Source organism: Coffea arabica, chromosome 11e, assembly GCF_036785885.1.
Source record: "Coffea arabica cultivar ET-39 chromosome 11e, Coffea Arabica ET-39 HiFi, whole genome shotgun sequence".
NCBI classification, from domain to species: Eukaryota; Viridiplantae; Streptophyta; class Magnoliopsida; order Gentianales; family Rubiaceae; genus Coffea; species Coffea arabica.
In genome coordinates, this window is record NC_092331.1 from 33,018,963 (window position 1) to 33,042,958 (window position 23,996).

The 23,996-nt window shown below is 42.5% G+C and overlaps 45 non-coding genes across 45 annotated transcripts; all 45 read left to right on the top strand.

The window, feature by feature from the left end:
- The first annotated feature begins 62 nt into the window (after window positions 1-62).
- LOC140022173 (5S ribosomal RNA) lies at window positions 63-181 on the top strand. Its single transcript, XR_011826155.1, has one exon. It is a non-coding gene; the product is annotated as a 5S ribosomal RNA (ribosomal RNA).
- A 416-nt stretch (window positions 182-597) lies between these two features.
- LOC140022174 (5S ribosomal RNA) lies at window positions 598-716 on the top strand. Its single transcript, XR_011826156.1, has one exon. It is a non-coding gene; the product is annotated as a 5S ribosomal RNA (ribosomal RNA).
- Window positions 717-1,134: 418 nt separating this feature from the next.
- On the top strand, window positions 1,135-1,253 carry LOC140022175 (5S ribosomal RNA). The gene has a single exon (XR_011826157.1). It is a non-coding gene; the product is annotated as a 5S ribosomal RNA (ribosomal RNA).
- A 417-nt stretch (window positions 1,254-1,670) lies between these two features.
- Window positions 1,671-1,789, top strand: LOC140031829 (5S ribosomal RNA). Its single transcript, XR_011835754.1, has one exon. It is a non-coding gene; the product is annotated as a 5S ribosomal RNA (ribosomal RNA).
- A 416-nt stretch (window positions 1,790-2,205) lies between these two features.
- On the top strand, window positions 2,206-2,324 carry LOC140031716 (5S ribosomal RNA). The gene has a single exon (XR_011835639.1). It is a non-coding gene; the product is annotated as a 5S ribosomal RNA (ribosomal RNA).
- Window positions 2,325-2,736: 412 nt separating this feature from the next.
- Window positions 2,737-2,855, top strand: LOC140024521 (5S ribosomal RNA). Its single transcript, XR_011828495.1, has one exon. It is a non-coding gene; the product is annotated as a 5S ribosomal RNA (ribosomal RNA).
- A 417-nt stretch (window positions 2,856-3,272) lies between these two features.
- LOC140022176 (5S ribosomal RNA) lies at window positions 3,273-3,391 on the top strand. The gene has a single exon (XR_011826158.1). It is a non-coding gene; the product is annotated as a 5S ribosomal RNA (ribosomal RNA).
- Window positions 3,392-3,808: 417 nt separating this feature from the next.
- On the top strand, window positions 3,809-3,927 carry LOC140031830 (5S ribosomal RNA). Its single transcript, XR_011835755.1, has one exon. It is a non-coding gene; the product is annotated as a 5S ribosomal RNA (ribosomal RNA).
- A 418-nt stretch (window positions 3,928-4,345) lies between these two features.
- Window positions 4,346-4,464, top strand: LOC140023911 (5S ribosomal RNA). Its single transcript, XR_011827878.1, has one exon. It is a non-coding gene; the product is annotated as a 5S ribosomal RNA (ribosomal RNA).
- A 416-nt stretch (window positions 4,465-4,880) lies between these two features.
- On the top strand, window positions 4,881-4,999 carry LOC140021947 (5S ribosomal RNA). The gene has a single exon (XR_011825929.1). It is a non-coding gene; the product is annotated as a 5S ribosomal RNA (ribosomal RNA).
- Window positions 5,000-5,415: 416 nt separating this feature from the next.
- LOC140021948 (5S ribosomal RNA) lies at window positions 5,416-5,534 on the top strand. Its single transcript, XR_011825930.1, has one exon. It is a non-coding gene; the product is annotated as a 5S ribosomal RNA (ribosomal RNA).
- A 417-nt stretch (window positions 5,535-5,951) lies between these two features.
- On the top strand, window positions 5,952-6,070 carry LOC140022178 (5S ribosomal RNA). Its single transcript, XR_011826160.1, has one exon. It is a non-coding gene; the product is annotated as a 5S ribosomal RNA (ribosomal RNA).
- A 417-nt stretch (window positions 6,071-6,487) lies between these two features.
- On the top strand, window positions 6,488-6,606 carry LOC140022179 (5S ribosomal RNA). Its single transcript, XR_011826161.1, has one exon. It is a non-coding gene; the product is annotated as a 5S ribosomal RNA (ribosomal RNA).
- Window positions 6,607-7,022: 416 nt separating this feature from the next.
- LOC140022180 (5S ribosomal RNA) lies at window positions 7,023-7,141 on the top strand. Its single transcript, XR_011826162.1, has one exon. It is a non-coding gene; the product is annotated as a 5S ribosomal RNA (ribosomal RNA).
- Window positions 7,142-7,558: 417 nt separating this feature from the next.
- On the top strand, window positions 7,559-7,677 carry LOC140022181 (5S ribosomal RNA). Its single transcript, XR_011826163.1, has one exon. It is a non-coding gene; the product is annotated as a 5S ribosomal RNA (ribosomal RNA).
- A 417-nt stretch (window positions 7,678-8,094) lies between these two features.
- On the top strand, window positions 8,095-8,213 carry LOC140031831 (5S ribosomal RNA). The gene has a single exon (XR_011835756.1). It is a non-coding gene; the product is annotated as a 5S ribosomal RNA (ribosomal RNA).
- Window positions 8,214-8,632: 419 nt separating this feature from the next.
- On the top strand, window positions 8,633-8,751 carry LOC140022019 (5S ribosomal RNA). The gene has a single exon (XR_011826001.1). It is a non-coding gene; the product is annotated as a 5S ribosomal RNA (ribosomal RNA).
- A 416-nt stretch (window positions 8,752-9,167) lies between these two features.
- Window positions 9,168-9,286, top strand: LOC140021865 (5S ribosomal RNA). The gene has a single exon (XR_011825847.1). It is a non-coding gene; the product is annotated as a 5S ribosomal RNA (ribosomal RNA).
- Window positions 9,287-9,702: 416 nt separating this feature from the next.
- On the top strand, window positions 9,703-9,821 carry LOC140031832 (5S ribosomal RNA). Its single transcript, XR_011835757.1, has one exon. It is a non-coding gene; the product is annotated as a 5S ribosomal RNA (ribosomal RNA).
- A 416-nt stretch (window positions 9,822-10,237) lies between these two features.
- LOC140031718 (5S ribosomal RNA) lies at window positions 10,238-10,356 on the top strand. The gene has a single exon (XR_011835641.1). It is a non-coding gene; the product is annotated as a 5S ribosomal RNA (ribosomal RNA).
- A 412-nt stretch (window positions 10,357-10,768) lies between these two features.
- Window positions 10,769-10,887, top strand: LOC140024522 (5S ribosomal RNA). Its single transcript, XR_011828496.1, has one exon. It is a non-coding gene; the product is annotated as a 5S ribosomal RNA (ribosomal RNA).
- A 417-nt stretch (window positions 10,888-11,304) lies between these two features.
- LOC140024433 (5S ribosomal RNA) lies at window positions 11,305-11,423 on the top strand. Its single transcript, XR_011828406.1, has one exon. It is a non-coding gene; the product is annotated as a 5S ribosomal RNA (ribosomal RNA).
- A 416-nt stretch (window positions 11,424-11,839) lies between these two features.
- LOC140022182 (5S ribosomal RNA) lies at window positions 11,840-11,958 on the top strand. Its single transcript, XR_011826164.1, has one exon. It is a non-coding gene; the product is annotated as a 5S ribosomal RNA (ribosomal RNA).
- Window positions 11,959-12,375: 417 nt separating this feature from the next.
- Window positions 12,376-12,494, top strand: LOC140022183 (5S ribosomal RNA). The gene has a single exon (XR_011826165.1). It is a non-coding gene; the product is annotated as a 5S ribosomal RNA (ribosomal RNA).
- A 417-nt stretch (window positions 12,495-12,911) lies between these two features.
- On the top strand, window positions 12,912-13,030 carry LOC140031833 (5S ribosomal RNA). Its single transcript, XR_011835758.1, has one exon. It is a non-coding gene; the product is annotated as a 5S ribosomal RNA (ribosomal RNA).
- A 417-nt stretch (window positions 13,031-13,447) lies between these two features.
- LOC140022184 (5S ribosomal RNA) lies at window positions 13,448-13,566 on the top strand. Its single transcript, XR_011826166.1, has one exon. It is a non-coding gene; the product is annotated as a 5S ribosomal RNA (ribosomal RNA).
- Window positions 13,567-13,983: 417 nt separating this feature from the next.
- On the top strand, window positions 13,984-14,102 carry LOC140023635 (5S ribosomal RNA). The gene has a single exon (XR_011827604.1). It is a non-coding gene; the product is annotated as a 5S ribosomal RNA (ribosomal RNA).
- A 416-nt stretch (window positions 14,103-14,518) lies between these two features.
- LOC140024746 (5S ribosomal RNA) lies at window positions 14,519-14,637 on the top strand. The gene has a single exon (XR_011828722.1). It is a non-coding gene; the product is annotated as a 5S ribosomal RNA (ribosomal RNA).
- Window positions 14,638-15,053: 416 nt separating this feature from the next.
- LOC140022185 (5S ribosomal RNA) lies at window positions 15,054-15,172 on the top strand. The gene has a single exon (XR_011826167.1). It is a non-coding gene; the product is annotated as a 5S ribosomal RNA (ribosomal RNA).
- Window positions 15,173-15,588: 416 nt separating this feature from the next.
- On the top strand, window positions 15,589-15,707 carry LOC140022186 (5S ribosomal RNA). The gene has a single exon (XR_011826168.1). It is a non-coding gene; the product is annotated as a 5S ribosomal RNA (ribosomal RNA).
- Window positions 15,708-16,124: 417 nt separating this feature from the next.
- On the top strand, window positions 16,125-16,242 carry LOC140024136 (5S ribosomal RNA). Its single transcript, XR_011828108.1, has one exon. It is a non-coding gene; the product is annotated as a 5S ribosomal RNA (ribosomal RNA).
- Window positions 16,243-16,659: 417 nt separating this feature from the next.
- LOC140031835 (5S ribosomal RNA) lies at window positions 16,660-16,778 on the top strand. The gene has a single exon (XR_011835760.1). It is a non-coding gene; the product is annotated as a 5S ribosomal RNA (ribosomal RNA).
- A 418-nt stretch (window positions 16,779-17,196) lies between these two features.
- Window positions 17,197-17,315, top strand: LOC140023912 (5S ribosomal RNA). Its single transcript, XR_011827879.1, has one exon. It is a non-coding gene; the product is annotated as a 5S ribosomal RNA (ribosomal RNA).
- A 416-nt stretch (window positions 17,316-17,731) lies between these two features.
- Window positions 17,732-17,850, top strand: LOC140021949 (5S ribosomal RNA). The gene has a single exon (XR_011825931.1). It is a non-coding gene; the product is annotated as a 5S ribosomal RNA (ribosomal RNA).
- A 416-nt stretch (window positions 17,851-18,266) lies between these two features.
- On the top strand, window positions 18,267-18,385 carry LOC140032080 (5S ribosomal RNA). The gene has a single exon (XR_011836006.1). It is a non-coding gene; the product is annotated as a 5S ribosomal RNA (ribosomal RNA).
- A 418-nt stretch (window positions 18,386-18,803) lies between these two features.
- Window positions 18,804-18,922, top strand: LOC140024523 (5S ribosomal RNA). The gene has a single exon (XR_011828497.1). It is a non-coding gene; the product is annotated as a 5S ribosomal RNA (ribosomal RNA).
- Window positions 18,923-19,339: 417 nt separating this feature from the next.
- Window positions 19,340-19,458, top strand: LOC140022187 (5S ribosomal RNA). Its single transcript, XR_011826169.1, has one exon. It is a non-coding gene; the product is annotated as a 5S ribosomal RNA (ribosomal RNA).
- Window positions 19,459-19,875: 417 nt separating this feature from the next.
- Window positions 19,876-19,994, top strand: LOC140031836 (5S ribosomal RNA). Its single transcript, XR_011835761.1, has one exon. It is a non-coding gene; the product is annotated as a 5S ribosomal RNA (ribosomal RNA).
- A 416-nt stretch (window positions 19,995-20,410) lies between these two features.
- On the top strand, window positions 20,411-20,529 carry LOC140022189 (5S ribosomal RNA). The gene has a single exon (XR_011826171.1). It is a non-coding gene; the product is annotated as a 5S ribosomal RNA (ribosomal RNA).
- Window positions 20,530-20,945: 416 nt separating this feature from the next.
- Window positions 20,946-21,064, top strand: LOC140022190 (5S ribosomal RNA). Its single transcript, XR_011826172.1, has one exon. It is a non-coding gene; the product is annotated as a 5S ribosomal RNA (ribosomal RNA).
- A 417-nt stretch (window positions 21,065-21,481) lies between these two features.
- LOC140022191 (5S ribosomal RNA) lies at window positions 21,482-21,600 on the top strand. The gene has a single exon (XR_011826173.1). It is a non-coding gene; the product is annotated as a 5S ribosomal RNA (ribosomal RNA).
- Window positions 21,601-22,017: 417 nt separating this feature from the next.
- Window positions 22,018-22,136, top strand: LOC140031837 (5S ribosomal RNA). The gene has a single exon (XR_011835762.1). It is a non-coding gene; the product is annotated as a 5S ribosomal RNA (ribosomal RNA).
- Window positions 22,137-22,552: 416 nt separating this feature from the next.
- LOC140022192 (5S ribosomal RNA) lies at window positions 22,553-22,671 on the top strand. The gene has a single exon (XR_011826174.1). It is a non-coding gene; the product is annotated as a 5S ribosomal RNA (ribosomal RNA).
- A 416-nt stretch (window positions 22,672-23,087) lies between these two features.
- Window positions 23,088-23,206, top strand: LOC140022193 (5S ribosomal RNA). The gene has a single exon (XR_011826175.1). It is a non-coding gene; the product is annotated as a 5S ribosomal RNA (ribosomal RNA).
- A 417-nt stretch (window positions 23,207-23,623) lies between these two features.
- LOC140022195 (5S ribosomal RNA) lies at window positions 23,624-23,742 on the top strand. The gene has a single exon (XR_011826177.1). It is a non-coding gene; the product is annotated as a 5S ribosomal RNA (ribosomal RNA).
- Window positions 23,743-23,996: the final 254 nt, after the last annotated feature.

Below are 23,996 nucleotides of genomic sequence, written 5' to 3' on the forward strand. Positions count from 1 at the left end.
GAAAAGCCACACTGCTTCGCAGGACGGGGTAGTTTAAAAGAATAAAGCGAAAGGAATATGGTGGGTGCGATCATACCAGCACTAATGCACCGGATCCCATCAGAACTTCGAAATTAAGCGTGTTTGGGCGAGAGTAGTACTTGGATTGGTGACCCCCTGGGAAGTCCTCGTGTTGCACCCCTCTCTTTTTTGTTTCGAAATCCAAATTTCCTATTCGTTCTTTATCCTGCAGTAATTTAGCTCCGTCGGAACGATTGCTTAATATTTTGCTTCTTGTCGAAGCGTGAAGGAGGATCTGAAGGCGCGAGACAAATCAGGAACGGTACGGCTCGATCAAAGCCCGGATCGTCGCTCAAATTTGTCGGCGCAAATGTATCAGCGCAAGCGTGAATGATTGATTTCATGATAATTTAGAGTTGCGGGATGATGGAAAAAAACAGGGGGCAAATCAATAACAAAAAAAAATATGAAAGCAAATAAATAAAAGGATAATAGGAAAATGCTTGAATTGACGCTTAAAATGAATTTCGGTCTAGAAAAGCCACACTGCTTCGCAGGACGGGGTAGTTTAAAAGAATAAAGCGAAAGAAATATGGCGGGTGCGATCATACCAGCACTAATGCACCGGATCCCATCAGAACTTCGAAATTAAGCGTGTTTGGGCGAGAGTAGTACTTGGATTGGTGACCCCCTGGGAAGTCCTCGTGTTGCACCCCTCTCTTTTTTGTTTCGAAATCCAAATTTCCTATTCGTTCTTTATCATGCAGTAATTTAGCTCCGTCGGAACGATTGCTTAATATTTTGCTTCTTGTCGAAGCGTGAAGGAGGATCTGAAGGCGCGAGACAAATCAGGAACGGTACGGTTCGATCAAAGCCCGGATCGTCGCTCAAATTTGTCGGCGCAAATGTATCAGCGCAAGCGTGAAGGATTGATTTCATGATAATTTAGAGTTGCGGGATGATGGAAAAAAAAAGGGGGCAAATCAATAACAAAAAAAAAAATATGAAAGCAAATAAATAAAAGGATAATAGGAAAATGCTTGAATTGACGCTTAAAATGAATTTCGGTCTAGAAAAGCCACACTGCTTCGCAGGACGGGGTAGTTTAAAAGAATAAAGCGAAAGGAATATGGCGGGTGCGATCATACCAGCACTAATGCACCGGATCCCATCAGAACTTCGAAATTAAGCGTGTTTGGGCGAGAGTAGTACTTGGATTGGTGACCCCCTGGGAAGTCCTCGTGTTGCACCCCTCTCTTTTTTGTTTCGAAATCCAAATTTCCTATTCGGTCTTTATCCAGTAGTAATTTAGTTCCGTCGGAACGATTGCTTAATATTTTGCTTCTTGTCGAAGTGTGAAGGAGGATCTGAAGGCGCGAGACAAATCAGGAACGGTACGGTTCGATCAAAGCCCGGATCGTCGCTCAAATTTGTCGGCGCAAATGTATCAGCGCAAGCGTGAAGGATTGATTTCATGATAATTTAGAGTTGCGGGATGATGGAAAAAAACAGGGGGCAAATCAATAACAAAAAAAAAATATGAAAGCAAATAAACAAAAAGGTAAGAGAAAAATGCTTGAATTGACGCTTAAAATGAATTTCGGTCTAGAAAAGCCACACTGCTTCGCAGGACGGGATGGTTTAAAAGAATAAAGCGAAAGGAACATGGCGGGTGCGATCATACCAGCACTAATGCACCGGATCCCATCAGAACTCCGAAGTTAAGCATGCTTGGGCGAGAGTAGTACTAGGATGGGTGACCCCCTGGGAATTCCTCTTGTTGCACCCCTTTTTTTTTTGTTTCGAAATCCAAATTTCCTATTCGTTCTTTATCCAGTAGTAATTTAGCTCCGTCGGAACGATTGCTTAATATTTTGCTTCTTGTCGAAGCGTGAAGGAGGATCTGAAGGCGCGAGACAAATCAGGAACGGTACGGCTCGATCAAAGCCCGGATCGTCGCTCAAATTTGTCGGCGCAAATGTATCAGCGCAAGCGTGAATGATTGATTTCATGATAATTTAGAGTTGCGGGATGATGGAAAAAAACAGGGGGCAAATCAATAACAAAAAAAAATATGAAAGCAAATAAATAAAAGGATAATAGGAAAATGCTTGAATTGACGCTTAAAATGAATTTCGGTCTAGAAAAGCCACACTGCTTCGCAGGACGGGGTAGTTTAAAAGAATAAAGCGAAAGGAACATGGCGGGTGCGATCATACCAGCACTAATGCACCGGATCCCATCAGAACTCCGAAGTTAAGCATGCTTGGGCGAGAGTAGTACTAGGATGGGTGACCCCCTGGGAAGTCCTCTTGTTGCACCCCTCTCTTTTTTGTTTCGAAATTCAAATTTTCTATTCGTTCTTTATCCTGTAGTAATTTAGGTCCTTCGGAACGATTGCTTTATATTTTGCTTCTTCTCGAAGCATGAAGGCGGATCTGAAGCGAGACAAATCAGGAACGGTACGGCTCGATCAAAGCCCGAATCGTCGCTCAAATTTGTCGGCGCAAATGTATCAGCGCAAGCGTGAAGGATTGATTTCATGATAATTTAGAGTTGCGGGATAATGGAAAAAAACAGGGGGCAAATCAATATAAAAAAAATTATGAAAGCAAATAAATAAAAGGATAATAGGAAAATGCTTGAATTGACGCTTAAAATGAATTTTGGTCTAGAAAAGCCACACTGCTTCGCAGGACGAGGTAGTTTAAAAGAATAAAGCGAAAGGAATATGGCGGGTGCGATCATACCAGCACTAATGCACCGGATCCCATCAGAACATCGAAATTAAGCGTGTTTGGGCGAGAGTAGTACTTGGATTGGTGACCCCCTGGGAAGTCCTCGTGTTGCACCCCTCTCTTTTTTGTTTCGAAATCCAAATTTCCTATTCGTTCTTTATCATGTAGTAATTTAGCTCTGTCGGAACGATTGCTTAATATTTTGCTTCTTGTCGAAGCGTGAAGGAGGATCTGAAGGCGCGAGACAAATCAGGAACGGTACCGTTCGATCAAAGCCCGGATCGTCGCTCAAATTTGTCGGCGCAAATGTATCAGCGCAAGCGTGAAGGATTGATTTCATGATAATTTAGAGTTGCGGGATGATGGAAAAAAAAAGGGGGCAAATCAATAACAAAAAAAAAATATGAAAGCAAATAAATAAAAGGATAATAGGAAAATGCTTGAATTGACGCTTAAAATGAATTTCGGTCTAGAAAAGCCACACTGCTTCGCAGGACGGGGTAGTTTAAAAGAATAAAGCGAAAGGAATATGGCGGGTGCGATCATACCAGCACTAATGCACCGGATCCCATCAGAACTTCGAAATTAAGCGTGTTTGGGCGAGAGTAGTACTTGGATTGGTGACCCCCTGGGAAGTCCTCGTGTTGCACCCCTCTCTTTTTTGTTTCGAAATCCAAATTTCCTATTCGGTCTTTATCCAATAGTAATTTAGTTCCGTCGGAACGATTGCTTAATATTTTGCTTCTTGTCGAAGTGTGAAGGAGGATCTGAAGGCGCGAGACAAATCAGGAACGGTACGGTTCGATCAAAGCCCGGATCGTCGCTCAAATTTGTCGGCGCAAATGTATCAGCGCAAGCGTGAAGGATTGATTTCATGATAATTTAGAGTTGCGGGATGATGGAAAAAAACAGGGGGCAAATCAATAACAAAAAAAAAATATGAAAGCAAATAAACAAAAAGGTAAGAGAAAAATGCTTGAATTGACGCTTAAAATGAATTTCGGCCTAGAAAAGCCACACTGCTTCGCAGGACGGGATGGTTTAAAAGAATAAAGCGAAAGGAACATGGCGGGTGCGATCATACCAGCACTAATGCACCGGATCCCATCAGAACTCCGAAGTTAAGCATGCTTGGGCGAGAGTAGTACTAGGATGGGTGACCCCCTGGGAATTCCTCTTGTTGCACCCCTCTTTTTTTTGTTTCGAAATCCAAATTTCCTATTCGTTCTTTATCCTGTAGTAATTTAGCTCCGTCGGAACGATTGCTTAATATTTTGCTTCTTGTCGAAGCGTGAATGAGGATCTGAAGGCGCGAGACAAATCAGGAACGGTACGGCTCGATCAAAGCCCGGATCATCGCTCAAATTTGTCGGCGCAAATGTATCAGCGCAAGCGTGAAGGATTGATTTCATGATAATTTAGAGCTGCGGGATGATGGAAAAAAACAGGGGGCAAATCAATAACAAAAAAAAAAATATGAAAGCAAATAAATAAAAGGATAATAGGAAAATGCTTGAATTGACGCTTAAAATGAATTTCGGTCTAGAAAAGCCACACTGATTCGCAGGACGGGGTAGTTTAAAAGAATAAAGCGAAAGGAACATGGCGAGTGTGATCATACCAGCACTAATGCACCGGATCCCTTCAGAACTCCGAAGTTAAGCATGCTTGGGCGAGAGTAGTACTAGGAAGGGTGACCCCCTGGGAATTCCTCTTGTTGCACCCCTCTCTTTTTTTTTTCGAAATTCAAATTTTCTATTCGTTCTTTATCCTGTAGTAATTTAGGTCCTTCGGAACGATTGCTTCATATTTTGCTTTTTCTCGAAGCATGAAGGCGGATCTGAAGGCGCGAGACAAATCAGGAACGGTACGGCTCGATCAAAGCCCGGATCGTCGCTCAAATTTGTCGGCGCAAATGTATCAGCGCAAGCGTGAAGGATTGATTTCATGATAATTTAGAGTTGCGGGATGATGGAAAAAAACAGGGGGCAAATCAATAACAAAAAAAAATATGAAAGCAAATAAACAAAAGGGTAAGAGAAAAATGCTTGAATTGACGCTTAAAATGAATTTCGGTCTAGAAAAGCCACACTGCTTTGCAGGACGGGATGGTTTAAAAGAATAAAGCGAAAGGAACATGGCGGGTGCGATCATACCAGCACTAATGCACCGGATCCCATCAGAACTCCGAAGTTAAGCATGCTTGGGCGACAGTAGTACTAGGATGGGTGACCCCCTGGGAATTCCTCTTGTTGCACCCCTCTTTTTTTTGTTTCGAAATCCAAATTTCCTATTCGTTCTTTATCCTGTAGTAATTTAGCTCCGTCGGAACGATTGCTTAATATTTTGCTTCTTGTCGAAGCGTGAAGGAGGATCTGAAGGCGCGAGACAAATCAGGAACGGTACGGCTCGATCAAAGCCCGGATCGTCGCTCAAATTTGTCGGCGCAAATGTATCAGCGCAAGCGTGAAGGATTGATTTCATGATAATTTAGAGTTGCGGGATGATGGAAAAAAACAGGGGGCAAATCAATAACAAAAAAAAATATGAAAGCAAATAAACAAAAGGGTAAGAGAAAAATGCTTGAATTGACGCTTAAAATGAATTTCGGTCTAGAAAAGCCACACTGCTTTGCAGGACGGGATGGTTTAAAAGAATAAAGCGAAAGGAACATGGCGGGTGCGATCATACCAGCACTAATGCACCGGATCCCATCAGAACTCCGAAGTTAAGCATGCTTGGGCGACAGTAGTACTAGGATGGGTGACCCCCTGGGAATTCCTCTTGTTGCACCCCTCTTTTTTTTGTTTCGAAATCCAAATTTCCTATTCGTTCTTTATCCTGTAGTAATTTAGCTCCGTCGGAACGATTGCTTAATATTTTGCTTCTTGTCGAAGCGTGAAGGAGGATCTGAAGGCGCGAGACAAATCAGGAACGGTACGGCTCGATCAAAGCCCGGATCGTCGCTCAAATTTGTCGGCGCAAATGTATCAGCGCAAGCGTGAAGGATTGATTTCATGATAATTTAGAGTTGCGGGATGATGGAAAAAAACAGGGGGTAAATCAATAACAAAAAAAAAATATGAAAGCAAATAAATAAAAGGATAATAGGAAAATGCTTGAATTGACGCTTAAAATGAATTTCGGTCTAGAAAAGCCACACTGCTTCGCAGGACGGGGTAGTTTAAAAGAATAAAGCGAAAGGAATATGGCGGGTGCGATCATACCAGCACTAATGCACCGGATCCCATCAGAACTTCGAAATTAAGCGTGTTTGGGCGAGAGTAGTACTTGGATTGGTGACCCCCTGGGAAGTCCTCGTGTTGCACCCCTCTCTTTTTTGTTTCGAAATCCAAATTTCCTATTCGTTCTTTATCCTGTAGTAATTTAGCTCCGTCGGAACGATTGCTTAATATTTTGCTTCTTGTCGAAGCGTGAATGAGGATCTGAAGGCGCGAGACAAATCAGGAACGGTACGGCTCGATCAAAGCCCGGATCGTCGCTCAAATTTGTCGGCGCAAATGTATCAGCGCAAGCGTGAAGGATTGATTTCATGATAATTTAGAGCTGCGGGATGATGGAAAAAAACAGGGGGCAAATCAATAACAAAAAAAAAATATGAAAGCAAATAAATAAAAGGATAATAGGAAAATGCTTGAATTGACGCTTAAAATGAATTTCGGTCTAGAAAAGCCACACTGCTTCGCAGGACGGGGTAGTTTAAAAGAATAAAGCGAAAGGAATATGGTGGGTGCGATCATACCAGCACTAATGCACCGGATCCCATCAGAACTTCGAAATTAAGCGTGTTTGGGCGAGAGTAGTACTTGGATTGGTGACCCCCTGGGAAGTCCTCGTGTTGCACCCCTCTCTTTTTTGTTTCGAAATCCAAATTTCCTATTCGTTCTTTATCCTGCAGTAATTTAGCTCCGTCGGAACGATTGCTTAATATTTTGCTTCTTGTCGAAGCGTGAAGGAGGATCTGAAGGCGCGAGACAAATCAGGAACGGTACCGCTCGATCAAAGCCCGGATCGTCGCTCAAATTTGTCGGCGCAAATGTATCAGCGCAAGCGTGAATGATTGATTTCATGATAATTTAGAGTTGCGGGATGATGGAAAAAAACAGGGGGCAAATCAATAACAAAAAAAAATATGAAAGCAAATAAATAAAAGGATAATAGGAAAATGCTTGAATTGACGCTTAAAATGAATTTCGGTCTAGAAAAGCCACACTGCTTCGCAGGACGGGGTAGTTTAAAAGAATAAAGCGAAAGAAATATGGCGGGTGCGATCATACCAGCACTAATGCACCGGATCCCATCAGAACTTCGAAATTAAGCGTGTTTGGGCGAGAGTAGTACTTGGATTGGTGACCCCCTGGGAAGTCCTCGTGTTGCACCCCTCTCTTTTTTGTTTCGAAATCCAAATTTCCTATTCGTTCTTTATCATGTAGTAATTTAGCTCTGTCGGAACGATTGCTTAATATTTTGCTTCTTGTCGAAGCGTGAAGGAGGATCTGAAGGCGCGAGACAAATCAGGAACGGTACGGTTCGATCAAAGCCCGGATCGTCGCTCAAATTTGTCGGCGCAAATGTATCAGCGCAAGCGTGAAGGATTGATTTCATGATAATTTAGAGTTGCGGGATGATGGAAAAAAAAAGGGGGCAAATCAATAACAAAAAAAAAATATGAAAGCAAATAAATAAAAGGATAATTGGAAAATGCTTGAATTGACGCTTAAAATGAATTTCGGTCTAGAAAAGCCACACTGCTTCGCAGGACGGGGTAGTTTAAAAGAATAAAGCGAAAGGAATATGGCGGGTGCGATCATACCAGCACTAATGCACCGGATCCCATCAGAACTTCGAAATTAAGCGTGTTTGGGCGAGAGTAGTACTTGGATTGGTGACCCCCTGGGAAGTCCTCGTGTTGCACCCCTCTCTTTTTTGTTTCGAAATCCAAATTTCCTATTCGGTCTTTATCTAGTAGTAATTTAGTTCCGTCGGAACGATTGCTTAATATTTTGCTTCTTGTCGAAGTGTGAAGGAGGATCCGAAGGCGCGAGACAAATCAGGAACGGTACGGTTCGATCAAAGCCCGGATCGTCGCTCAAATTTGTCGGCGCAAATGTATCAGCGCAAGCGTGAAGGATTGATTTCATGATAATTTAGAGTTGCGGGATGATGGAAAAAAACAGGGGGCAAATCAATAACAAAAAAAAAATATGAAAGCAAATAAACAAAAAGGTAAGAGAAAAATGCTTGAATTGACGCTTAAAATGAATTTCGGTCTAGAAAAGCCACACTGCTTCGCAGGACGGGATGGTTTAAAAGAATAAAGCGAAAGGAACATGGCGGGTGCGATCATACCAGCACTAATGCACCGGATCCCATCAGAACTCCGAAGTTAAGCATGCTTGGGCGAGAGTAGTACTAGGATGGGTGACCCCCTGGGAATTCCTCTTGTTGCACCCCTCTTTTTTTTGTTTCGAAATCCAAATTTCCTATTCGTTCTTTATCCAGTAGTAATTTAGCTCCGTCGGAACGATTGCTTAATATTTTGCTTCTTGTCGAAGCGTGAAGGAGGATCTGAAGGCGCGAGACAAATCAGGAACGGTACGGCTCGATCAAAGCCCGGATCGTCGCTCAAATTTGTCGGCGCAAATGTATCAGCGCAAGCGTGAAGGATTGATTTAATGATAATTTAGAGTTGCGGGATGATGGAAAAAAACAGGGGGCAAATCAATAACAAAAAAAAAAAATATGAAAGCAAATAAATAAAAGGATAATAGGAAAATGCTTGAATTGACGCTTAAAATGAATTTCGGTCTAGAAAAGCCACACTGCTTCGCAGGACGGGGTAGTTTAAAAGAATAAAGCGAAAGAAACATGGCGAGTGTGATCATACCAGCACTAATGCACCGGATCCCATCAGAACTCCGAAGTTAAGCATGCTTGGGCGAGAGTAGTACTAGGAAGGGTGACCCCCTGGGAATTCCTCTTGTTGCACCCCTCTCTTTTTTGTTTCGAAATTCAAATTTTCTATTCGTTCTTTATCCTGTAGTAATTTAGGTCCTTCGGAACGATTGCTTCATATTTTGCTTTTTCTCGAAGCATGAAGGCGGATCTGAAGGCGCGAGACAAATCAGGAACGGTACGGCTCGATCAAAGCCCGGATCGTCGCTCAAATTTGTCGGCGCAAATGTATCAGCGCAAGCGTGAAGGATTGATTTCATGATAATTTAGAGTTGCGGGATGATGGAAAAAAACAGGGGGCAAATCAATAACAAAAAAAAATATGAAAGCAAATAAACAAAAGGGTAAGAGAAAAATGCTTGAATTGACGCTTAAAATGAATTTCGGTCTAGAAAAGCCACACTGCTTCGCAGGACGGGATGGTTTAAAAGAATAAAGCGAAAGGAACATGGCGGGTGCGATCATACCAGCACTAATGCACCGGATCCCATCAGAACTCCGAAGTTAAGCATGCTTGGGCGACAGTAGTACTAGGATGGGTGACCCCCTGGGAAGTCCTCTTGTTGCACCCCTCTCTTTTTTGTTTCGAAATTCAAATTTTCTATTCGTTCTTTATCCTGTAGTAATTTAGGTCCTTCGGAACGATTGCTTCATATTTTGCTTTTTCTCGAAGCATGAAGGCGGATCTGAAGGCGCGAGACAAATCAGGAACGGTACGGCTCGATCAAAGCCCGGATCGTCGCTCAAATTTGTCGGCGCAAATGTATCAGCGCAAGCGTGAAGGATTGATTTCATGATAATTTAGAGTTGCGGGATGATGGAAAAAAACAGGGGGCAAATCAATAACAAAAAAAAATATGAAAGCAAATAAACAAAAGGGTAAGAGAAAAATGCTTGAATTGACGCTTAAAATGAATTTCGGTCTAGAAAAGCCACACTGCTTCGCAGGACGGGATGGTTTAAAAGAATAAAGCGAAAGGAACATGGCGGGTGCGATCATACCAGCACTAATGCACCGGATCCCATCAGAACTCCGAAGTTAAGCATGCTTGGGCGAGAGTAGTACTAGGATGGGTGACCCCCTGGGAATTCCTCTTGTTGCACCCCTCTTTTTTTTGTTTCGAAATCCAAATTTCCTATTCGTTCTTTATCCTGTAGTAATTTAGCTCCGTCGGAACGATTGCTTAATATTTTGCTTCTTGTCGAAGCGTGAAGGAGGATCTGAAGGCGCGATACAAATCAGGAACGGTACGGCTCGATCAAAGCCCGGATCGTCGCTCAAATTTGTCGGCGCAAATGTATCAGCGCAAGCGTGAATGATTGATTTCATGATAATTTAGAGTTGCGGGATGATGGAAAAAAACAGGGGGCAAATCAATAACAAAAAAAAATATGAAAGCAAATAAATAAAAGGATAATAGGAAAATGCTTGAATTGACGCTTAAAATGAATTTCGGTCTAGAAAAGCCACACTGCTTCGCAGGACGGGGTAGTTTAAAAGAATAAAGCGAAAGGAACATGGCGGGTGCGATCATACCAGCACTAATGCACCGGATCCCATCAGAACTCCGAAGTTAAGCATGCTTGGGCGAGAGTAGTACTAGGATGGGTGACCCCCTGGGAAGTCCTCTTGTTGCACCCCTCTCTTTTTTGTTTCGAAATTCAAATTTTCTATTCGTTCTTTATCCTGTAGTAATTTAGGTCCTTCGGAACGATTGCTTTATATTTTGCTTCTTCTCGAAGCATGAAGGCGGATCTGAAGCGAGACAAATCAGGAACGGTACGGCTCGATCAAAGCCCGAATCGTCGCTCAAATTTGTCGGCGCAAATGTATCAGCGCAAGCGTGAAGGATTGATTTCATGATAATTTAGAGTTGCGGGATAATGGAAAAAAACAGGGGGCAAATCAATATAAAAAAAATTATGAAAGCAAATAAATAAAAGGATAATAGGAAAATGCTTGAATTGACGCTTAAAATGAATTTTGGTCTAGAAAAGCCACACTGCTTCGCAGGACGAGGTAGTTTAAAAGAATAAAGCGAAAGGAATATGGCGGGTGCGATCATACCAGCACTAATGCACCGGATCCCATCAGAACATCGAAATTAAGCGTGTTTGGGCGAGAGTAGTACTTGGATTGGTGACCCCCTGGGAAGTCCTCGTGTTGCACCCCTCTCTTTTTTGTTTCGAAATCCAAATTTCCTATTCGTTCTTTATCATGTAGTAATTTAGCTCTGTCGGAACGATTGCTTAATATTTTGCTTCTTGTCGAAGCGTGAAGGAGGATCTGAAGGCGCGAGACAAATCAGGATCGGTACCGTTCGATCAAAGCCCGGATCGTCGCTCAAATTTGTCGGCGCAAATGTATCAGCGCAAGCGTGAAGGATTGATTTCATGATAATTTAGAGTTGCGGGATGATGGAAAAAAAAAGGGGGCAAATCAATAACAAAAAAAAAATATGAAAGCAAATAAATAAAAGGATAATAGGAAAATGCTTGAATTGACGCTTAAAATGAATTTCGGTCTAGAAAAGCCACACTGCTTCGCAGGACGGGGTAGTTTAAAAGAATAAAGCGAAAGAAATATGGCGGGTGCGATCATACCAGCACTAATGCACCGGATCCCATCAGAACTTCGAAATTACGCGTGTTTGGGCGAGAGTAGTACTTGGATTGGTGACCCCCTGGGAAGTCCTCGTGTTGCACCCCTCTCTTTTTTGTTTCGAAATCCAAATTTCCTATTCGTTCTTTATCCTGCAGTAATTTAGCTCCGTCGGAACGATTGCTTAATATTTTGCTTCTTGTCGAAGCGTGAAGGAGGATCTGAAGGCGCGAGACAAATCAGGAACGGTACCGCTCGATCAAAGCCCGGATCGTCGCTCAAATTTGTCGGCGCAAATGTATCAGCGCAAGCGTGAATGATTGATTTCATGATAATTTAGAGTTGCGGGATGATGGAAAAAAACAGGGGGCAAATCAATAACAAAAAAAAATATGAAAGCAAATAAATAAAAGGATAATAGGAAAATGCTTGAATTGACGCTTAAAATGAATTTCGGTCTAGAAAAGCCACACTGCTTCGCAGGACGGGGTAGTTTAAAAGAATAAACCGAAAGAAATATGGTGGGTGCGATCATACCAGCACTAATGCACCGGATCCCATCAGAACTTCGAAATTAAGCGTGTTTGGGCGAGAGTAGTACTTGGATTGGTGACCCCCTGGGAAGTCCTCGTGTTGCACCCCTCTCTTTTTTGTTTCGAAATCCAAATTTCCTATTCGTTCTTTATCATGTAGTAATTTAGCTCTGTCGGAACGATTGCTTAATATTTTGCTTCTTGTCGAAGCGTGAAGGAGGATCTGAAGGCGCGAGACAAATCAGGAACGGTACGGTTCGATCAAAGCCCGGATCGTCGCTCAAATTTGTCGGCGAAAATGTATCAGCGCAAGCGTGAAGGATTGATTTCATGATAATTTAGAGTTGCGGGATGATGGAAAAAAAAAGGGGGCAAATCAATAACAAAAAAAAAATATGAAAGCAAATAAATAAAAGGATAATAGGAAAATGCTTGAATTGACGCTTAAAATGAATTTCGGTCTAGAAAAGCCACACTGCTTCGCAGGACGGGGTAGTTTAAAAGAATAAAGCGAAAGGAATATGGCGGGTGCGATCATACCAGCACTAATGCACCGGATCCCATCAGAACTTCGAAATTAAGCGTGTTTGGGCGAGAGTAGTACTTGGATTGGTGACCCCCTGGGAAGTCCTCGTGTTGCACCCCTCTCTTTTTTGTTTCGAAATCCAAATTTCCTATTCGGTCTTTATCCAGTAGTAATTTAGTTCCGTCGGAACGATTGCTTAATATTTTGCTTCTTGTCGAAGTGTGAAGGAGGATCTGAAGGCGCGAGACAAATCAGGAACGGTACGGTTCGATCAAAGCCCGGATCGTCGCTCAAATTTGTCGGCGCAAATGTATCAGCGCAAGCATGAAGGATTGATTTCATGATAATTTAGATTTGCGGGATGATGGAAAAAAACAGGGGGCAAATCAATAACAAAAAAAAAATATGAAAGCAAATAAACAAAAAGGTAAGAGAAAAATGCTTGAATTGACGCTTAAAATGAATTTCGGCCTAGAAAAGCCACACTGCTACGCAGGACGGGATGGTTTAAAAGAATAAAGCGAAAGGAACATGGCGGGTGCGATCATACCAGCACTAATGCACCGGATCCCATCAGAACTCCGAAGTTAAGCATGCTTGGGCGAGAGTAGTACTAGGATGGGTGACCCCCTGGGAATTCCTCTTGTTGCACCCCTTTTTTTTTTGTTTCGAAATCCAAATTTCCTATTCGTTCTTTATCCTGTAGTAATTTAGCTCCGTCGGAACGATTGCTTAATATTTTGCTTCTTGTCGAAGCGTGAAGGAGGATCTGAAGGCGCGAGACAAATCAGGAACGGTACGGCTCGATCAAAGCCCGGATCGTCGCTCAAATTTGTCGGCGCAAATGTATCAGCGCAAGCGTGAAGGATTGATTTCATGATAATTTAGAGTTGCGGGATGATGGAAAAAAACAGGGGGCAAATCAATAACAAAAAAAAAATATGAAAGCAAATAAATAAAAGGATAATAGGAAAATGCTTGAATTGACGCTTAAAATGAATTTCGGTCTAGAAAAGCCACACTGCTTCGCAGGACGGGGTAGTTTAAAAGAATAAAGCGAAAGGAATATGGCGGGTGCGATCATACCAGCACTAATGCACCGGATCCCATCAGAACTTCGAAATTAAGCGTGTTTGGGCGAGAGTAGTACTTGGATTGGTGACCCCCTGGGAAGTCCTCGTGTTGCACCCCTCTCTTTTTTGTTTCGAAATCCAAATTTCCTATTCGTTCTTTATCCTGTAGTAATTTAGCTCCGTCGGAACGATTGCTTAATATTTTGCTTCTTGTCGAAGCGTGAATGAGGATCTGAAGGCGCGAGACAAATCAGGAACGGTACGGCTCGATCAAAGCCCGGATCGTCGCTCAAATTTGTCGGCGCAAATGTATCAGCGCAAGCGTGAAGGATTGATTTCATGATAATTTAGAGTTGCGGGATGATGGTAAAAAACAGGGGGCAAATCAATAACAAAAAAAAAATATGAAAGCAAATAAATAAAAGGATAATAGGAAAATGCTTGAATTGACGCTTAAAATGAATTTCGGTCTAGAAAAGCCACACTGCTTCGCAGGACGGGGTAGTTTAAAAGAATAAAGCGAAAGGAATATGGCGGGTGCGATCATACCAGCACTATTGCACCGGATCCCATCAGAACTTCGAAATTAAGCGTGTTTGGGCGAGAGTAGTACTTGGATTGGTGACCCCCTGGGAAGTCCTCGTGTTGCACCCCTCTCTTTTTTGTTTCGAAATCCAAATTTCCTATTCGTTCTTTATCCTGTAGTAATTTAGCTCCGTCGGAACGATTGCTTAATATTTTGCTTCTTGTCGAAGCGTGAAGGAGGATCTGAAGGCGCGAGACAAATCAGGAACGGTACGGCTCGATCAAAGCCCGGATCGTCGCTCAAATTTGTCGGCGCAAATGTATCAGCGCAAGCGTGAAGGATTGATTTCATGATAATTTAGAGTTGCGGGATGATGGAAAAAAACAGGGGGCAAATCAATAACAAAAAAAAATATGAAAGCAAATAAATAAAAGGATAATAGGAAAATGCTTGAATTGACGCTTAAAATGAATTTCGGTTTAGAAAAGCCACACTGCTTCGCAGGACGGGGTAGTTTAAAAGAATAAAGCGAAAGGAATATGGTGGGTGCGATCATACCAGCACTAATGCACCGGATCCCATCAGAACTTCGAAATTAAGCGTGTTTGGGCGAGAGTAGTACTTGGATTGGTGACCCCCTGGGAAGTCCTCGTGTTGAACCCCTCTCTTTTTTGTTTCGAAATCCAAATTTCCTATTCGTTCTTTATCCTGCAGTAATTTAGCTCCATCGGAACGATTGCTTAATATTTTGCTTCTTGTCGAAGCGTGAAGGAGGATCTGAAGGCGCGAGACAAATCAGGAACGGTACGGCTCGATCAAAGCCCGGATCGTCGCTCAAATTTGTCGGCGCAAATGTATCAGCGCAAGCGTGAATGATTGATTTCATGATAATTTAGAGTTGCGGGATGATGGAAAAAAACAGGGGGCAAATCAATAACAAAAAAAAATATGAAAGCAAATAAATAAAAGGATAATAGGAAAATGCTTGAATTGACGCTTAAAATGAATTTCGGTCTAGAAAAGCCACACTGCTTCGCAGGACGGGGTAGTTTAAAAGAATAAAGCGAAAGAAATATGGTGGGTGCGATCATACCAGCACTAATGCACCGGATCCCATCAGAACTTCGAAATTAAGCGTGTTTGGGCGAGAGTAGTACTTGGATTGGTGACCCCCTGGGAAGTCCTCGTGTTGCACCCCTCTCTTTTTTGTTTCGAAATCCAAATTTCCTATTCGTTCTTTATCCTGCAGTAATTTAGCTCCGTCGGAACGATTGCTTAATATTTTGCTTCTTGTCGAAGCGTGAAGGAGGATCTGAAGGCGCGAGACAAATCAGGAACGGTACCGCTCGATCAAAGCCCGGATCGTCGCTCAAATTTGTCGGCGCAAATGTATCAGCGCAAGCGTGAATGATTGATTTCATGATAATTTAGAGTTGCGGGATGATGGAAAAAAACAGGGGGCAAATCAATAACAAAAAAAAATATGAAAGCAAATAAATAAAAGGATAATAGGAAAATGCTTGAATTGACGCTTAAAATGAATTTCGGTCTAGAAAAGCCACACTGCTTCGCAGGACGGGGTAGTTTAAAAGAATAAACCGAAAGAAATATGGTGGGTGCGATCATACCAGCACTAATGCACCGGATCCCATCAGAACTTCGAAATTAAGCGTGTTTGGGCGAGAGTAGTACTTGGATTGGTGACCCCCTGGGAAGTCCTCGTGTTGCACCCCTCTCTTTTTTGTTTCGAAATCCAAATTTCCTATTCGTTCTTTATCATGTAGTAATTTAGCTCTGTCGGAACGATTGCTTAATATTTTGCTTCTTGTCGAAGCGTGAAGGAGGATCTGAAGGCGCGAGACAAATCAGGAACGGTACGGTTCGATCAAAGCCCGGATCGTCGCTCAAATTTGTCGGCGAAAATGTATCAGCGCAAGCGTGAAGGATTGATTTCATGATAATTTAGAGTTGCGGGATGATGGAAAAAAAAAGGGGGCAAATCAATAACAAAAAAAAAATATGAAAGCAAATAAATAAAAGGATAATAGGAAAATGCTTGAATTGACGCTTAAAATGAATTTCGGTCTAGAAAAGCCACACTGCTTCGCAGGACGGGGTAGTTTAAAAGAATAAAGCGAAAGGAATATGGCGGGTGCGATCATACCAGCACTAATGCACCGGATCCCATCAGAACTTCGAAATTAAGCGTGTTTGGGCGAGAGTAGTACTTGGATTGGTGACCCCTGGGAAGTCCTCGTGTTGCACCCCTCTCTTTTTTGTTTCGAAATCCAAATTTCCTATTCGGTCTTTATCCAGTAGTAATTTAGTTCCGTCGGAACGATTGCTTAATATTTTGCTTCTTGTCGAAGTGTGAAGGAGGATCTGAAGGCGCGAGACAAATCAGGAACGGTACGGTTCGATCAAAGCCCGGATCGTCGCTCAAATTTGTCGGCGCAAATGTATCAGCGCAAGCGTGAAGGATTGATTTCATGATAATTTAGAGTTGCGGGATGATGGAAAAAAACAGGGGGCAAATCAATAACAAAAAAAAAATATGAAAGCAAATAAACAAAAAGGTAAGAGAAAAATGCTTGAATTGACGCTTAAAATGAATTTCGGTCTAGAAAAGCCACACTGCTTCGCAGGACGGGATGGTTTAAAAGAATAAAGCGAAAGGAACATGGCGGGTGCGATCATACCAGCACTAATGCACCGGATCCCATCAGAACTCCGAAGTTAAGCATGCTTGGGCGAGAGTAGTACTAGGATGGGTGACCCCCTGGGAATTCCTCTTGTTGCACCCCTCTTTTTTTTGTTTCGAAATCCAAATTTCCTATTCGTTCTTTATCCTGTAGTAATTTAGCTCCGTCGGAACGATTGCTTAATATTTTGCTTCTTGTCGAAGCGTGAAGGAGGATCTGAAGGCGCGAGACAAATTAGGAACGGTACGGCTCGATCAAAGCCCGGATCGTCGCTCAAATTTGTCGGCGCAAATGTATCAACGCAAGCGTGAAGGATTGATTTCATGATAATTTAGAGCTGCGGGATGATGGAAAAAAACAGGGGGCAAATCAATAACAAAAAAAAAAATATGAAAGCAAATAAATAAAAGGATAATAGGAAAATGCTTGAATTGACGCTTAAAATGAATTTCGGTCTAGAAAAGCCACACTGCTTCGCAGGACGGGGTAGTTTAAAAGAATAAAGCGAAAGGAACATGGCGAGTGTGATCATACCAGCACTAATGCACCGGATCCCTTCAGAACTCCGAAGTTAAGCATGCTTGGGCGAGAGTAGTACTAGGAAGGGTGACCCCCTGGGAATTCCTCTTGTTGCACCCCTCTCTTTTTTTTTTCGAAATTCAAATTTTCTATTCGTTCTTTATCCTGTAGTAATTTAGGTCCTTCGGAACGATTGCTTCATATTTTGCTTTTTCTCGAAGCATGAAGGCGGATCTGAAGGCGCGAGACAAATCAGGAACGGTACGGCTCGATCAAAGCCCGGATCGTCGCTCAAATTTGTCGGCGCAAATGTATCAGCGCAAGCGTGAAGGATTGATTTCATGATAATTTAGAGTTGCGGGATAATGGAAAAAAACAGGGGGCAAATCAATAACAAAAAAAAATATGAAAGCAAATAAACAAAAGGGTAAGAGAAAAATGCTTGAATTGACGCTTAAAATGAATTTCGGTCTAGAAAAGCCACACTGCTTCGCAGGACGGGATGGTTTAAAAGAATAAAGCGAAAGGAACATGGCGGGTGCGATCATACCAGCACTAATGCACCGGATCCCATCAGAACTCCGAAGTTAAGCATGCTTGGGCGACAGTAGTACTAGGATGGGTGACCCCCTGGGAATTCCTCTTGTTGCACCCCTCTTTTTTTTGTTTCGAAATCCAAATTTCCTATTCGTTCTTTATCCTGTAGTAATTTAGCTCCGTCGGAACGATTGCTTAATATTTTGCTTCTTGTCGAAGCGTGAATGAGGATCTGAAGGCGCGAGACAAATCAGGAACGGTACGGCTCGATCAAAGCCCGGATCGTCGCTCAAATTTGTCGGCGCAAATGTATCAGCGCAAGCGTGAAGGATTGATTTCATGATAATTTAGAGTTGCGGGATAATGGAAAAAAACAGGGGGCAAATCAATAACAAAAAAAAATATGAAAGCAAATAAACAAAAGGGTAAGAGAAAAATGCTTGAATTGACGCTTAAAATGAATTTCGGTCTAGAAAAGCCACACTGCTTCGCAGGACGGGATGGTTTAAAAGAATAAAGCGAAAGGAACATGGCGGGTGCGATCATACCAGCACTAATGCACCGGATCCCATCAGAACTCCGAAGTTAAGCATGCTTGGGCGACAGTAGTACTAGGATGGGTGACCCCCTGGGAAGTCCTCGTGTTGCACCCCTCTCTTTTTTGTTTCGAAATCCAAATTTCCTATTCGTTCTTTATCCTGTAGTAATTTAGCTCCGTCGGAACGATTGCTTAATATTTTGCTTCTTGTCGAACCGTGAAGGAGGATCTGAAGGCGCGAGACAAATCAGGAACGGTACGGCTCGATCAAAGCCCGGATCGTCGCTCAAATTTGTCGGCGCAAATGTATCAGCGCAAGCGTGAAGGATTGATTTCATGATAATTTAGAGTTGCGGGATGATGGAAAAAAACAGGGGGCAAATCAATAACAAAAAAAAAAATATGAAAGCAAATAAATAAAAGGATAATAGGAAAATGCTTGAATTGACGCTTAAAATGAATTTTGGTCTAGAAAAGCCACACTGCTTCGCAGGACGAGGTAGTTTAAAAGAATAAAGCGAAAGGAATATGGCGGGTGCGATCATACCAGCACTAATGCACCGGATCCCATCAGAACATCGAAATTAAGCGTGTTTGGGCGAGAGTAGTACTTGGATTGGTGACCCCCTGGGAAGTCCTCGTGTTGCACCCCTCTCTTTTTTGTTTCGAAATCCAAATTTCCTATTCGTTCTTTATCATGTAGTAATTTAGCTCTGTCGGAACGATTGCTTAATATTTTGCTTCTTGTCGAAGCGTGAAGGAGGATCTGAAGGCGCGAGACAAATCAGGAACGGTACCGTTCGATCAAAGCCCGGATCGTCGCTCAAATTTGTCGGCGCAAATGTATCAGCGCAAGCGTGAAGGATTGATTTCATGATAATTTAGAGTTGCGGGATGATGGAAAAAAAAAGGGGGCAAATCAATAACAAAAAAAAAATATGAAAGCAAATAAATAAAAGGATAATAGGAAAATGCTTGAATTGACGCTTAAAATGAATTTCGGTCTAGAAAAGCCACACTGCTTCGCAGGACGGGGTAGTTTAAAAGAATAAAGCGAAAGGAATATGGCGGGTGCGATCATACCAGCACTAATGCACCGGATCCCATCAGAACTTCGAAATTAAGCGTGTTTGGGCGAGAGTAGTACTTGGATTGGTGACCCCCTGGGAAGTCCTCGTGTTGCACCCCTCTCTTTTTTGTTTCGAAATCCAAATTTCCTATTCGGTCTTTATCCAGTAGTAATTTAGTTCCGTCGGAACGATTGCTTAATATTTTGCTTCTTGTCGAAGTGTGAAGGAGGATCTGAAGGCGCGAGACAAATCAGGAACGGTACGGTTCGATCAAAGCCGGGATCGTCGCTCAAATTTGTCGGCGCAAATGTATCAGCGCAAGCGTGAAGGATTGATTTCATGATAATTTAGAGTTGCGGGATGATGGAAAAAAACAGGGGGCAAATCAATAACAAAAAAAAAATATGAAAGCAAATAAACAAAAAGGTAAGAGAAAAATGCTTGAATTGACGCTTAAAATGAATTTCGGTCTAGAAAAGCCACACTGCTTCGCAGGACGGGATGGTTTAAAAGAATAAAGCGAAAGGAACATGGCGGGTGCGATCATACCAGCACTAATGCACCGGATCCCATCAGAACTCCGAAGTTAAGCATGCTTGGGCGAGAGTAGTACTAGGATGGGTGACCCCCTGGGAATTCCTCTTGTTGCACCCCTCTTTTTTTTGTTTCGAAATCCAAATTTCCTATTCGTTCTTTATCCTGCAGTAATTTAGCTCCGTCGGAACGATTGCTTAATATTTTGCTTCTTGTCGAAGCGTGAATGAGGATCTGAAGGCGCGAGACAAATCAGGAACGGTACGGCTCGATCAAAGCCCGGATCGTCGCTCAAATTTGTCGGCGCAAATGTATCAGCGCAAGCGTGAAGGATTGATTTCATGATAATTTAGAGCTGCGGGATGATGGAAAAAAACAGGGGGCAAATTAATAACAAAAAAAAATATGAAAGCAAATAAATAAAAGGATAATAGGAAAATGCTTGAATTGACGCTTAAAATGAATTTCGGTCTAGAAAAGCCACACTGCTTCGCAGGACGGGGTAGTTTAAAAGAATAAAGCGAAAGGAATATGGTGGGTGCGATCATACCAGCACTAATGCACCGGATCCCATCAGAACTTCGAAATTAAGCGTGTTTGGGCGAGAGTAGTACTTGGATTGGTGACCCCCTGGGAAGTCCTCGTGTTGCACCCCTCTCTTTTTTGTTTCGAAATCCAAATTTCCTATTCGTTCTTTATCCTGCAGTAATTTAGCTCCGTCGGAACGATTGCTTAATATTTTGCTTCTTGTCGAAGCGTGAAGGAGGATCTGAAGGCGCGAGACAAATCAGGAACGGTACGGCTCGATCAAAGCTCGGATCGTCGCTCAAATTTGTCGGCGCAAATGTATCAGCGCAAGCGTGAATGATTGATTTCATGATAATTTAGAGTTGCGGGATGATGGAAAAAAACAGGGGGCAAATCAATAACAAAAAAAAATATGAAAGTAAATAAATAAAAGGATAATAGGAAAATGCTTGAATTGACGCTTAAAATGAATTTCGGTCTAGAAAAGCCACACTGCTTCGCAGGACGGGGTAGTTTAAAAGAATAAAGCGAAAGAAATATGGCGGGTGCGATCATACCAGCACTAATGCACCGGATCCCATCAGAACTTCGAAATTAAGCGTGTTTGGGCGAGAGTAGTACTTGGATTGGTGACCCCCTGGGAAGTCCTCGTGTTGCACCCCTCTCTTTTTTGTTTCGAAATCCAAATTTCCTATTCGTTCTTTATCATGTAGTAATTTAGCTCTGTCGGAACGATTGCTTAATATTTTGCTTCTTGTCGAAGCGTGAAGGAGGATCTGAAGGCGCGAGACAAATCAGGAACGGTACGGTTCGATCAAAGCCCGGATCGTCGCTCAAATTTGTCGGCGCAAATGTATCAGCGCAAGCGTGAAGGATTGATTTCATGATAATTTAGAGTTGCGGGATGATGGAAAAAAAAAGGGGGCAAATCAATAACAAAAAAAAAATATGAAAGCAAATAAATAAAAGGATAATAGGAAAATGCTTGAATTGACGCTTAAAATGAATTTCGGTCTAGAAAAGCCACACTGCTTCGCAGGACGGGGTAGTTTAAAAGAATAAAGCGAAAGGAATATGGCGGGTGCGATCATACCAGCACTAATGCACCGGATCCCATCAGAACTTCGAAATTAAGCGTGTTTGGGCGAGAGTAGTACTTGGATTGGTGACCCCCTGGGAAGTCCTCGTGTTGCACCCCTCTCTTTTTTGTTTCGAAATCCAAATTTCCTATTCGGTCTTTATCCAGTAGTAATTTAGTTCCGTCGGAACGATTGCTTAATATTTTGCTTCTTGTCGAAGTGTGAAGGAGGATCTGAAGGCGCGAGACAAATCAGGAACGGTACGGTTCGATCAAAGCCCGGATCGTCGCTCAAATTTGTCGGCGCAAATGTATCAGCGCAAGCGTGAAGGATTGATTTCATGATAATTTAGAGTTGCGGGATGATGGAAAAAAACAGGGGGCAAATCAATAACAAAAAAAAAATATGAAAGCAAATAAACAAAAAGGTAAGAGAAAAATGCTTGAATTGACGCTTAAAATGAATTTCGGTCTAGAAAAGCCACACTGCTTCGCAGGACGGGATGGTTTAAAAGAATAAAGCGAAAGGAACATGGCGGGTGCGATCATACCAGCACTAATGCACCGGATCCCATCAGAACTCCGAAGTTAAGCATGCTTGGGCGAGAGTAGTACTAGGATGGGTGACCCCCTGGGAATTCCTCTTGTTGCACCCCTCTTTTTTTTGTTTCGAAATCCAAATTTCCTATTCGTTCTTTATCCTGCAGTAATTTAGCTCCGTCGGAACGATTGCTTAATATTTTGCTTCTTGTCGAAGCGTGAATGAGGATCTGAAGGCGCGAGACAAATCAGGAACGGTACGGCTCGATCAAAGCCCGGATCGTCGCTCAAATTTGTCGGCGCAAATGTATCAGCGCAAGCGTGAAGGATTGATTTCATGATAATTTAGAGCTGCGGGATGATGGAAAAAAACAGGGGGCAAATTAATAACAAAAAAAAATATGAAAGCAAATAAATAAAAGGATAATAGGAAAATGCTTGAATTGACGCTTAAAATGAATTTCGGCCTAGAAAAGCCACACTGCTTCGCAGGACGGGGTAGTTTAAAAGAATAAAGCGAAAGGAATATGGTGGGTGCGATCATACCAGCACTAATGCACCGGATCCCATCAGAACTTCGAAATTAAGCGTGTTTGGGCGAGAGTAGTACTTGGATTGGTGACCCCCTGGGAAGTCCTCGTGTTGCACCCCTCTCTTTTTTGTTTCGAAATCCAAATTTCCTATTCGTTCTTTATCCTGCAGTAATTTAGCTCCGTCGGAACGATTGCTTAATATTTTGCTTCTTGTCGAAGCGTGAAGGAGGATCTGAAGGCGCGAGACAAATCAGGAACGGTACGGCTCGATCAAAGCCCGGATCGTCGCTCAAATTTGTCGGCGCAAATGTATCAGCGCAAGCGTGAATGATTGATTTCATGATAATTTAGAGTTGCGGGATGATGGAAAAAAACAGGGGGCAAATCAATAACAAAAAAAAATATGAAAGCAAATAAATAAAAGGATAATAGGAAAATGCTTGAATTGACGCTTAAAATGAATTTCGGTCTAGAAAAGCCACACTGCTTCGCAGGACGGGGTAGTTTAAAAGAATAAAGCGAAAGAAATATGGCGGGTGCGATCATACCAGCACTAATGCACCGGATCCCATCAGAACTTCGAAATTAAGCGTGTTTGGGCGAGAGTAGTACTTGGATTGGTGACCCCCTGGGAAGTCCTCGTGTTGCACCCCTCTCTTTTTTGTTTCGAAATCCAAATTTCCTATTCGTTCTTTATCATGTAGTAATTTAGCTCTGTCGGAACGATTGCTTAATATTTTGCTTCTTGTCGAAGCGTGAAGGAGGATCTGAAGGCGCGAGACAAATCAGGAACGGTACGGTTCGATCAAAGCCCGGATCGTCGCTCAAATTTGTCGGCGCAAATGTATCAGCGCAAGCGTGAAGGATTGATTTCATGATAATTTAGAGTTGCGGGATGATGGAAAAAAAAAGGGGGCAAATCAATAACAAAAAAAAAATATGAAAGCAAATAAATAAAAGGATAATAGGAAAATGCTTGAATTGACGCTTAAAATGAATTTCGGTCTAGAAAAGCCACACTGCTTCGCAGGACGGGGTAGTTTAAAAGAATAAAGCGAAAGGAATATGGCGGGTGCGATCATACCAGCACTAATGCACCGGATCCCATCAGAACTTCGAAATTAAGCGTGTTTGGGCGAGAGTAGTACTTGGATTGGTGACCCCCTGGGAAGTCCTCGTGTTGCACCCCTCTCTTTTTTGTTTCGAAATCCAAATTTCCTATTCGGTCTTTATCCAGTAGTAATTTAGTTCCGTCGGAACGATTGCTTAATATTTTGCTTCTTGTCGAAGTGTGAAGGAGGATCTGAAGGCGCGAGACAAATCAGGAACGGTACGGTTCGATCAAAGCCCGGATCGTCGCTCAAATTTGTCGGCGCAAATGTATCAGCGCAAGCGTGAAGGATTGATTTCATGATAATTTAGAGTTGCGGGATGATGGAAAAA